Here is a 12,228-nt window from a genome sequence, read left to right on the forward strand (position 1 = left end):
TATCCGTTCTAACCTTGTGTTCCCACACATATCCTAACTTTCTCATCTAATTAGCCACCTCAAACTTTCATAATTATGTCTTGTTGATAACGTACCCAACAATGAGTTTTATATACTAGACGAACTACAATTCTGTTAAAAATTCTCATCATTTTTATTTTATTGGGATCACATCTCGTTCCATAACATGTATATATATATTATATTATTAGAATAGTTATATTGTTGAATAAACATCACCAATTAATGCTTCTTTAGTTGATTTTATCATTTCCTTCTACCCTAGAATTTTCTTTCCAAATAGGATATTTAAGGAGGTTGAAACGTTTTTTTTAAGAGAGAGAAAAGTGTTAATAGTTTCTAGGTGATATATTATTTGAAATGGCGGATTTTTTGATGGTTTCTAGGGTCGGTTAGTTTCTGTCGGGTGAGTTAGACAATTAGCTTGTGTTTCGTCATTTTAAATGACGGATTAGGTACATTTTTGGTGTAATCCATCATTTGAACCATTTCAAATGGCGGATGTCACTTCTTATCCACCACTTTAACTGGCGGATCACGATGCACTACGTAGCCTACCCCTACCAGTCAAAATGCCTTTTTGACAGACATATGAAATGGCACGTGTCTTCTGAACATCTGACATTTCAAATGGTAAATGTGAGCATTACCCATCATTTCAAAAATGCATTTTAACTGATAGGGGGTAGGCTACATTGGGTTACTTGGGAATCGTGATCCGTTTGTAAAAGTGGATATTCAGATGAAGTGGCATCAACTATTTCAAGCGGCGGAACACACCAAATATGTATCACATCCGTCATTTCAAATGGCAGAACACAAGCTAGTTGTCTAACTCAACCGACAGAAGCCGTCAGACCCTAGAAACCATCAAAAATCCATCATTTCAAATGATAGATCGCCTAGTAACCGTTAACACTCTATTTTCTCTTAGAAACCATTTCAACTATCTCAAATATCCTATTTTGAAAAAAGAAAATCTTCTATCCTATTTAATACACGTCATCACGACTCCGATCATCCAAGAAAACTAATATGATGAAGATCAAAATTTCCAAATTCCGCATTAAAACTAAGAAAATAACAAGGTTAACAAAGAACGACTAAATTTTACCTTAATTAGTGGTAGATTAAGAAATAATCGTTTGAAAATAACATTAATGTACATATACCGAATTTTAGAAATGTTACACAACCATGGTAAGTAAAACAACCCATGTTATTGCAACATATTTCCATGCTAATGTAGTTATTTTCATTTCTTGTAACTTTTTGATCAAAACCACCCTTTTTTTCCGAATTCGTGCTCTTGTCGGGCAATTCTTGATCATTTCAATATAAGTTTGCATGTCATGAACACATAGAATTGTGTCCATCTTAAAGAACTCCAATATATTCATACCCCTTTTTACTCTTTTATCTATCATGATGCCAAATATTTCTTTTCTCTCATCTTCATATGTATTTAGACTATCAAGTATCAGTTCAATACCGATGTGAGCATAACAAGCGCTCCTCCAAGCATTAAAAGTCTCATTGAATATAACCCCTGGGAGTTTTGTTATAGGATCATTTGCATTAACGATCCTGAGAACTTTCACTCCCAGCTCCTTACACCGTTCCTTGAAATGGACATTTCCAACCCTTGGTCCCGCAAATGAAAAAACTGTTATCGGGACGTTGGGTTGGTTCAGTCCAACCTCTGCCATGTCTTATGCGAGTAGCTGAGCCAATGAACTACCCATGCTATGCCCGACCAACGTTACGCTTAGTTCTTCATTTTTATATTTTCTTAAAAGTCTAGAAACTTCTGATAGTAGCTGTTCTCGACAACTTCCGAGACCAAATCTGATGTTAGTCTCGGAAGAAGTATACAGGTTGAGGAAACCTGCTTCAACCATGATATTAGGTTTAGGATCATTAGGATCCAACCTGGCAGAAGATAGTGAACTCATAAAGTTCGCTATCCATTCCTGGTAAGTAACCGTCCCACGAAAAGTCACCAAATATCCCTCCTCCCAATCCTCTTCACCTCCTCATACGATGACACCGCAATGTACCCTACCCACCGGGCAAATGAACCACCATTTTGGGTTGGAATCTTAATGTCAGCAGTGACATAAACATACTTGGTAACCACATAACCGCAATCTCCCCAACCTACCTCTAAAAACATTTTGTTTTTACTATGCTTGCAGTTCAAGTAGCGGCTGGAATTAGGGTTTAGATCAAAAGCATCGTAGCACGTAGTTACAAACTGGCCGTAACGGATTATTTCACGTTGGAGAAGAGGATTTAATGGTTGGTTGAGATTTTCCCAGATGTTTAAACCTTGAACATCCCTCCAATTAAGAGATAAACTAGCTAGAATATTAGACATAGCTGGTGAAAGTGATGAGGGTAAAGACGTAATTGTTGTTAGAGGTCAAAGGGCTATTCTGATATAATTCCAAATATTAGGGACCAAGTTGTAACTAGTTAGTTTTATCGTTTATTTGTCCTGTATAAAAGAGGGATTAGGTCAGATTAGATAAGTAATTTTGTTTTGTTCATCTTCTTGTATTATGTTCAGTTCAATCACTTAATAAGATTTTCTCTTTCGTGTTCTTGATTCTGGTACCGTATGGTACACCAATTGGTATCAGAGCGGTTAAATTCGCTCAATCGATTCATCAGTTTGAATCTGGATAATCGCTTCCGTCAATCATACACTCGAAGATCAAAGATGGGAACACCACAACCACCTCCTCGTGAAAACTTCATGTCAATACCGCTTCAATGTCCGCTTCTCACTCCGACGAAGGACACAATATGGGCGGTAAGATTGAAGGCAATCTTTAACCTGCACGGTCTCTGGGAAGTAATTGAACCAACTGATCCGGCTCCGGCAAACATCGATGTTAAGAAGAATAATGCGGCCATAGCATACTTGTTTCAAGAGATGCCAGAAGAGATGGTTCTTTAGGTTGCAAATCTCACTACGGCAAGGGAGATTTGGGCTGCAATCAAGACAAGATACGTCAGTGCAGATAGAGTCAAGATAGCGAGACTAGCCACGCTCAAGAATGAATTTGAAGCCCTAAAGATGTATGAGAATGACAGTATATATGACTTTGCTTCGAAGATCACATCAATTTCATCTAAGGCAAGTGATTTAGGTGAACCATTCCAAGAGAAGTTACTGGTTCGCAAATTGCTTGATGTTGTTCCTGAGAAATACATTCAGATTGTGGCCTTAATTGAGCAGTTTATTGATCTTGAAACGATGTTATTTCAAGAAGCGATTGGAAGGTTGAAGACTTTTGAGGAAAGAATAACTTTGAAGAAGAGGCAATCTATGGCAGCACCTAAAGGTGATCAGGTACTGCTTACTTACTCAGAATGGCAAGAAAGGAATAAAGATTCTGAGTCTAAGAACAAGAATTGGGTAAAAAGTAACAAGAATTCAAAGTTTAACTCAAAGAAAAAGGAAGGGGATGGTGGTAAGTCAAAAGGTAATATGGGTAGTCGAAAGAGAGTTGATAAATCCAAGATTAAGTGTTTTAAATGTGACGAATTAGGGCATTATGCTAGCGATTGCACTGGCATAAAAGTAAAAGGTCAAGAAGCAAACTTAACCACAACACAAGACGGTCAAGAACAAGATCCTGCATTGTTAATGGTGCAATCACAAACACTAATAAAGAAGAATATGGTTTTCTTGAATGAAAGTAAAGTTGTCCCTACAAAGTTTTCATCAGATTCATGTGATGAATTGTTATGGTATCTTGATAATGGAGCTTCAAACCATATGACAGGTAATGGGTCTATCTTTACTAATCTTGATAGAAACATTGTTGGGAATGTGAAGTTTGGGGATGGATCTTGTGTTGAGATTGAGGGCAGGGGGTCAATTGTGTTGGAAGGGAAGAACAATGAGCAAAGAGTTCTTACAGATGTGTACTATATTCCTCAATTGAAGAATAATATCTTGAGCCTTGGGCAGGCAACTGAGAGTGGATGTGAAATAAGGATGAAAGATGAGTTCTTGTGGTTGTATGAGAGAAATGGGAAACTTCTTATGAAAGTCCAAAAATCACCAAACAGGTTGTATAAGATAAATATGAGGATTCGTACACCAATGTGCTTTCATGCAAATCTTGATAATTCACATTGGTTATGGCATGGGAGCCTAGGACATGTGAGTTTTGAGTCATTGAGAGAAATGACTAGCAAGAATTTGGTAAAAGGAGTCTCTGTGATTAGTCACCCAACACAGACTTGTGAAGCTTGTTTGGTTGGAAAGCAAACTAGGCAACCATTCCCTGTTAAATCCACATACAAGGCTGAGTTACCTTTGAAGCTGGTATCAATGGACTTGTGTGGTCCAATCACTCCAACAACTCAGGCTGGAAATAGGTATTTTATGCTTTTAGTAGATGATTGTACCAAGTTCATGTGGTGTTATATGTTGAAAAGTACGGACCAGGCATTTGAAACCTTTAAGAGGTTTAAGTTGAAGGTTGAAAGTGAGTATGACTTTAGTATCAAGGTTGTAAGGTCTGATAGAGGGGGGGAGTTTATCTCATATGAGTTTGGTCGGTTTTGTGAGAAAGAAGGTATCACAAGGCTGCTCACAGCACCATACTCTCCTCAACAAAATGGAGCCGTAGAGAGGAGAAATAGGTCCATTTTGAATATGACCAGAAGTATTCTTAAGGCAATGAAAATGCCACAAGACTTTTGGGCAGAAAGTGTAAGGCATTCTGTTTATCTCCAAAACAGATTGATCACTAAGAGTTTAAAATGATGTACTCCTTACGAGGCTTTGAAGGGTAGAAAGCCGAATTTGCACCACTTAAGAATTTTTGGTTGTGTGGGTCATGTGAAACTGATACAACTTGGTATGAAGAAGTTGGATGACAGAAGTGCACCTATGGTATACTTAGGGGTTGAAGAGGGATCTAAAGCCTATAGAATGTATGATCCTGTCAAGAAAAGGATTGTTGTGAGTAGAGATGTTCATTTTGAAGAAAAGAGAAGTTGGGACTGGTCAGACTATTTGAAAGAGTTTAGTAATGATGATGGTGGTTGGGTAGAGTTTCATGTACATGATGATTTTATGCAAGAAGAAGACATGGCAAATGTTGATAATGAAACAAGTCCAGTCACAGAGTTTGAGGAAGGTGAGTCTTCGAACAGTCAAAGTCAAAATCAGGTTGTTACAAACAATTCTGAGCAGTTTGCACTAAGAAGGTCTACTCGAACTTCTACTCTACCGCATAGGCTTAATGATTTTGTCTTGGATGGTAGTGTGAAATATGGTGTGGGAAGACAAGAAGAGATCAACTTTATAGAGTTGCTTATTGCTCAAGAAGGAGAACCATTCTCTTATCAAGAAGCTGTTAAAGAGAAGGTTTGGAGAAATGCAATGGATGATGAGATTCATGCTATAGAAAAAAAATAAGACTTGGGTCTTAGTTGAACCGCCATTGGAGTGTAATCCAATAGGATTAAAATGGGTATATAAGATTAAGAAGGATGCTTTTGGAAGGGTTACTAAGTACAAGGCCAGATTGGTTGCTAAAGGGTACGTGCAACAGTTGGGGATAGATTTTGAAGAAGCTTTTGCTCCCGTAGCAAGGATTGAAACAATTAGACTGATATTGGCTATGTCAGCTAAAATGGGTTGGGATGTTTATCACATGGATGGAAAGCAGCCTTTCTACATGGGGAGTTAAAGGAAAGGGTCTATGTTAAACAACCAGAATGATATGAAAGGAAAGGGTTGGAGCATAAGGTGGTTAAACTGTCGAAGGCTTTGTATGGCTTGAGACAAGCACCTAGAGCATGGAACATCAAACTTGATGTTGTATTAAAAGAATTGGGATTCAAAAGGTGTCAACATGAGCAAGCAGTGTATGTTAAGTCTAAAGGTAATTCACTCTTAATAGTTGGAGTGTATGTAGATGATTTACTAGTAACCGGAAGTAGTTTGCAAGATGTTGAAAGTTTTAAACAGCAAATGAAAAACAAGTTTGAAATGACAGATCTTGGTCTGTTGTGTTACTATTTGGGTATAGAAGTGGCTCAAAAGAAAGAAGAAATTTTGGTTAAACAATCTGCATATGCATCAAAGATTGTAAAGTTGGCTGGTTTGGAAGATAGTAATGAAACAAAGACTCCAATGGAACATGGCTTAAAGTTATACAAGACTGAAGGAGGTGAAGATGTTGATCCAACCTCTTATAGAAAAATTGTGGGTTCGTTGAGGTATTTGACAAATACCAGACCAGATTTGAGCTTTGCAGTAGGATATCTTAGCAGGTTTATACAATATCCTAAAGAAGATCATTTAAAGGCTGTTAAGCATTTGGTTAGATACATAAAAGGTACTCTTCATTATGGTGTTATGTACAAAAGAACACAAGAAGGAGGTCTTATTGGGTATAGTGACAGTAATCATTTGACTGACAATGATGATGGAAAGAGTACTTCAGGGAATGTATTTTACTATAATGGTTCATTAATTTCTTGGAGTTCACAAATGCAACAAACTGTTGCTTTATCATCATGTGAGGCCGAGTTCATGGCTGCAGCATCAGCAGCTTGTCAAGCTTTGTGGTTGCAAGGGTTAATTGAAGAAATAACAGGTAAAAGACAAGAAGCAGTGGTCTTGTTTGTTGATAATAAGTCTGCAATTGCATTGATGAAAAACCATGTTTTTCATGGAAGATCTAAACATATCAGCACTAGGTACCATTTTATTAGAGAATGTATTGAAGATGGTAAAATTATAGTTGAATTTGTTAGAGGAGATATGCAGCTTGCAGACATATTGACAAAAGCACTTCCAAAGTTGAAATTTGCATAAATGAGGCTTATGATTGGAGTTGCAGAGCATAAAGGGTAAATTTGGAATTAGAGGGGAGATTGTTAGAGGTCAAAGGGCTATTCTGATATAATTCCAAATATTAGGGACCAAGTTGTAACTAGTTAGTTTTATCGTTTATTTGTCCTGTATAAAAGAGGGATTAGGTCAGATTAGATAAATAATTTTGTTTTGTTCATCTTCTTGTATTCTGTTCAGTTCAATCACTTAATAAGATTTTCTCTTTCGTGTTCTTGATTCTGGTACCGTATTTCAATTGTAACAGTGCTGCAACAGATCTTGGTGACATTAGGTCTGGATAAATATGGGTTTTCGGGGTTGATGATCATAAAAGGGTTAAGTGGGAACTTAACAATATTTATGCCCGAATTGTTTACCGCGTTAAGCAATGATTTTGAATCCATGGAAGAACAGATTGATCAGAGAGAAAGATGAAGATATTATTGAATTCTGAAGCATGTTGAGCCAAGCAAAGCTCAGCAATGAAGACCATATATATATATATATAATTAGGCATATGTGTAAGGCTCATATTGGGTGATGAGATTACTAATATATATAATTTAAATTTAAATTCACAACCATGTTGGCTATGTTAACCATTGGTTCAACGATCTTAGTAGACATCAGAGGTCAAAATTAAACATCATGTTGCAAGTGTGTAACTAAAGTCGCATAGCTTTAGGTAGCAAGGATGAATATATATTAAGGCAAGCATTTTAAATATATTTGCCATGGTACGTGCTTAATTTTTATTAAAAGTACGAAACTTTTTTATTTTCTTTTTGTTAATAAATTATGCCTGTACACAAATGCTAACTTTTGTAATTGTGATTTTTAACCAGAGTAATCGCATTGTTGGACCTTTACCTACCGACACATTAAACATCACAAGATCATTCTATTTTTCTCAAATAGATGAGTGTATGTATATTTACATTCTAAAAATTGAGAACAAAAATTGTAGATTCTCTAAGTTTATAAGTACTAATATTTTTTTAGTCAAGCACTTACACCTATGTGATGTGTAACATTAGTTTCAACTTAAGAGTATGTCATGCTGAACAACTACACGTATGAGAGACTATTCTTACTAATCATCCTGTCAACTCACATCGTCAAGCCTAAGGTTGATGATTCAACTCTCGTGATAGACAATATGTAGATTTAAAAGTAGTAAATAGATGAGTGTATGTATATTTACATTCTAAAAATTGAGAACAAAGTTATGAATTCACAATTTAAATCTTGTTATATTTAGGCTTATTTATTAATTGTTGCATAAATTTAGTGGATGTTTGCTTGTGTCCTTTAGAGTTTCTTCGATCTTCTTCTGTTTTTTGTCGGGATCATAATTATTAAATATTAGCCCATATATTTTTAATAAATATAACACATATATTTTACATATTTTTAGGCTCAAAAGTGTTAATATATGATTTTTGATAGGTCAAACCAAATAAATATAGTCATTTTATATTAATTTCTAATTTTTTACTTCCTTTGATTTAAAAGTTAATATTCCACCGCTATCAATAAATGATATTTTAAGATATCAAACTACATAACATCGATGTTAAATATTTTAAAATTTTACTTGTAAACTACTCAGAAGTCAGACCCCAGCCTCTAGTCACGTCCATAACAGGGCTGGCTATAAGGGAGGGCCAGGTGGTCGACTGACCCCGGCCCGACACTTCGATAGTCTCGGATTATTTAAAAAATAATAATTTATATATATATTTTTATGAAAAATAGTATATATATATAATGTTTAAACATAATTACAAAATTACTAGTTTGGTTTAGTGGCAATTAGGTTTAACTTTCAACCAGAAGGTTATGAGTTCTAGTCTCACTTGAGACATTTTAATATTATTTTTATACAAAAATAGTTTTTTACACAACCAAATTAGAAGACCCAAGAAGTTAAGGCTTATTTTAAAACTAAATTGTTTAACACAACAAGATACCCTTTTTATTAAGGCCAAAAAAAATTTCGCCTTCGGTTCAAAATTTTTTAACCGTTCTCGAAGCCGGGCCTGGTCCATAATTATAAGTCTTAGCTTTGTTGAATTAAACTTGATTAAAATATTTTATTATAAAGTTATAATTTCTTGGCTGAAGTTTCTGTGATGATATACATTATGTTAGTCGAGATCCCTACTTTATTAAGGAGTTGGCGAGGCGGAGAGCATCTCGTGCGGTTGATCTTATGAAACTCTTACTTTGCCTTAGGGATCCCCAGAGCGAACTCCTCCTGCTTAGGTCTTGCATGGGGGTTGCTAAGTTGCTTTTTGGGTTACGAACATGCCACCCCCATATGATGGATGATGCGGTATCCTGTTTTGATAAGGGACTTCGAGAAGCCATCGAAGACATAGTTGTATGTGGAGGCCCGTTCTTTGGTGATCTTCAGTGGCGACTTGCATTTTTACCGATGCGCTTAGGGGGTTTAGACCTTCTTTTGGCTCATGATGTTGGGGTTTACGCTTTTGTAGCGTCGAGGGCTCAGTCTTGGAAGCTACAGAATCACATCTTAAGGAATAGCGGAGTTGTCGACCTGGACTCAGACTACGTGCAGGCCCTGGAACGCCTAAATGGCACTCTCCCAGACTTTGACATTGGTGGTTTCTCTAATATGGACACCACCCCACCAAAGCCTCAAAAAACTTTGGCGAATGCCCTTTTTGGCAAAATCGCTCAAAGCCTGGGAGAAGTTTTTGGATTGTCCTCCCGACAGAAGGCGGTTATTGAATGCTTACAAGGTCCTCATGCCCAAGATTTTCTGACCGTTATCCCGATTGATGGCTTGGGCCAAAGCATGTCTGCGGTCGAGTATAGGGCCATTCTTAAGTACCGTTTGATGGTCCAAATGTACCCAGAAGACGAAACATGTCCGATCTGCCGTAAGGCTTGCCTGGATAAATTCGGAGAGCATGCGGTTCATTGCAAGGAGATGCCTGGGTTCAAATACCGACATGATTGGGTGCGGGACGTTCTTTGGGACATCTTAAGGCGAGCTGGGATATCAGCTAAAAAGGAAGCCCCCGTAAACTTCCTTACAGACCCCACGGAAGGGAGACCCACTCTACGACCGGCAGATTTGCTCGTCTTTGGTTGGGCCGGGGGAAAACACGCTTGTGTTGACCTTACAGGGGTATCTTCCTTAGCTGGTTTGAGGGATAATGGGTTTGTAGCTGGGCAAGCAATGAAAAGGGCTGAAACGAAGAAGGTGGAGAAACATGCTAAAGCCTGCGAAGAGAACCAACATGTTTTTGTCCCTTTGGCTTTTGATACCTTTGGCTCCTTGGTACCGGAAGCTATCCGTTTCCTAACCAGGGTCCAACGGGTTGTGCATAGCAATGTGTCGACTCCAAAGGGGTAGGAGTATGTCTTTAGCAGGTTAGGGTTTGCAATTCAGAAATGGGTGGCGGCGCAGCTTGTTGCCCGCCTACCTGCTATGTTGATGTAATATCTATGTGTCTATATAATGAAAAATACAGGAATTGGGTTTTAAAAAAATGATGTAAGCACACGTCGTATCTATAGATATACTATAAATACATGATCAATATAAACTATAAAATTATTTTTCATAATAAAATATTAATCATCATTGGATCGCCAGGTCTGTGTACACACAGAATCGCATGAATTGCGACAAATTAAATAAAGATGGAGTATGAAATTATGCCGGGTTATGTACACGTGTCATGGTAAGTAGTGGTCGGTGAGTTGACAAAAATCAAAAAGTAAATTAAATAATAATATGAGTCTTTGCTGCTGTGAATGAAAAACGAGAGCGGGAAACAATCATATAGAAACCCTACATTCCCTTTGATACACAACAATCCTTTTATATTACAAACAAATAAAATATTAACTTATAAATACACGAATTAATTTGTAGGATTCGGACGGTGACAATTTTTGTAATATTATGAGCTATAAGTATAGTATTTGTTTCTCACAAAAACATACCCAACTATAAATTCCTATGTCATAAGAATTACTAAAAAGTACGTAGATAATTACTCTATTTTTCAAATACTTATTACTCATTCTATCCAATTAAAAGTGTCATGTTTGAAAAATACAAAATTCAATGTAGATTGAATGATTATTTATTTTACTTACCAAATGACAATAATACCCTTGAAAATCGGGTCCATCAATATTGTTTATTAATGTTAGTTGTATGTGTCTAAGCGTAAACTTGAAAACTGAATAATAAATTTTAAAATTGAATATTTGTAATGAGACAAACAAAAAAAAAACTATGGACAATTTTATTGAGACGGAGAAAGTATTACATTACACTATAAAAGTTAAATGTAATCTCAAAATCATTTAAGTAGGCAAATAATTATGATAGCTATAGCTATTGTAAAAGGTAATCACACTACAAAGTAACTATAGTAACTATAAGTAACTATGCTAGTCATATAAATAATTACTCCACATTTTATAATTACACTACTTATTTTCTATGGAAAGTGATCATCATATGTGCACTTAGACCGGCTATATCATAAGGAACAGACTGTTAGGCCATTAAGAAGACTCATGTGCGAAAGATGGAGATGGATGAATATGGTAAGATTGATATGTGGGCACACAAGATTGGACCGAATTTAAAATGAGGAATTTCGGGAAATATTGACGGTCGCTAGTGTATCAGATAAAATTAGAGATAGGAGATTGAGATGGTTTATGTAGTAATACTAATTTTATATAGATCACACACATATACATTACACATGCAATATTGTATATGTTTTGTTTTGTTTTATTATGTTCTAATCTAACAAGCATTTACCGTTACCGTGTTCTTTACACGGCATAACTCAAATTGTAACTTGAGAGTTGAGACATGCCAATGAGATAGAATTTCTAATACAGGTAGTTAGAAACAACAGTTTTGGACATGATGAATTTCTTGATACATGTTTGACTTTGAATGATTTCTCATTTCCTTGTCAATTGGGTTTCTTAGGCTGAGGGGTGTGGGGTAGAGTTGATCAAAAAAAACCGGTTCCTGGAACTGAACCGGTGGACCCGAACCGGTTCCTACCCGTTTTTGGTAGGAACCGGACCCTATCTGATTCAACCCGATGATCCGTGACCGGTTCTTGCGTTTCTGAGTGGGGGCGGGTAGGAACCGGTTCTAGCCGTTGGATTGATTAAACCGATGGAAATCGTTTTTTTTGGCCGTTTTTTGACCGTTGGGGTCAAAAATAGCCGTTTTTTGGCTCCCCCAAGCACCCCACTACTAGTATAAATAGGTATTTGGTGTCATGGGTTCATCACAACACTCAAAACGCAAACCCGAA

At 36.6% G+C, this 12,228-nt stretch overlaps 1 pseudogene; it reads right to left on the reverse strand.

The window, feature by feature from the left end:
• Window positions 1–1,208: 1,208 nt before the first annotated feature.
• On the reverse strand, window positions 1,209–7,296 carry LOC143565908 (galactolipase DONGLE, chloroplastic pseudogene; annotated as a pseudogene).
• Window positions 7,297–12,228: the final 4,932 nt, after the last annotated feature.

The sequence above is a fragment of the Bidens hawaiensis genome, unplaced genomic scaffold (genome assembly GCF_021521415.1).
Source record: "Bidens hawaiensis isolate Kalapana, Puna unplaced genomic scaffold, B.hawaiensis_p1.1 tig00022579_1, whole genome shotgun sequence".
Taxonomy (NCBI): Eukaryota; Viridiplantae; Streptophyta; class Magnoliopsida; order Asterales; family Asteraceae; genus Bidens; species Bidens hawaiensis.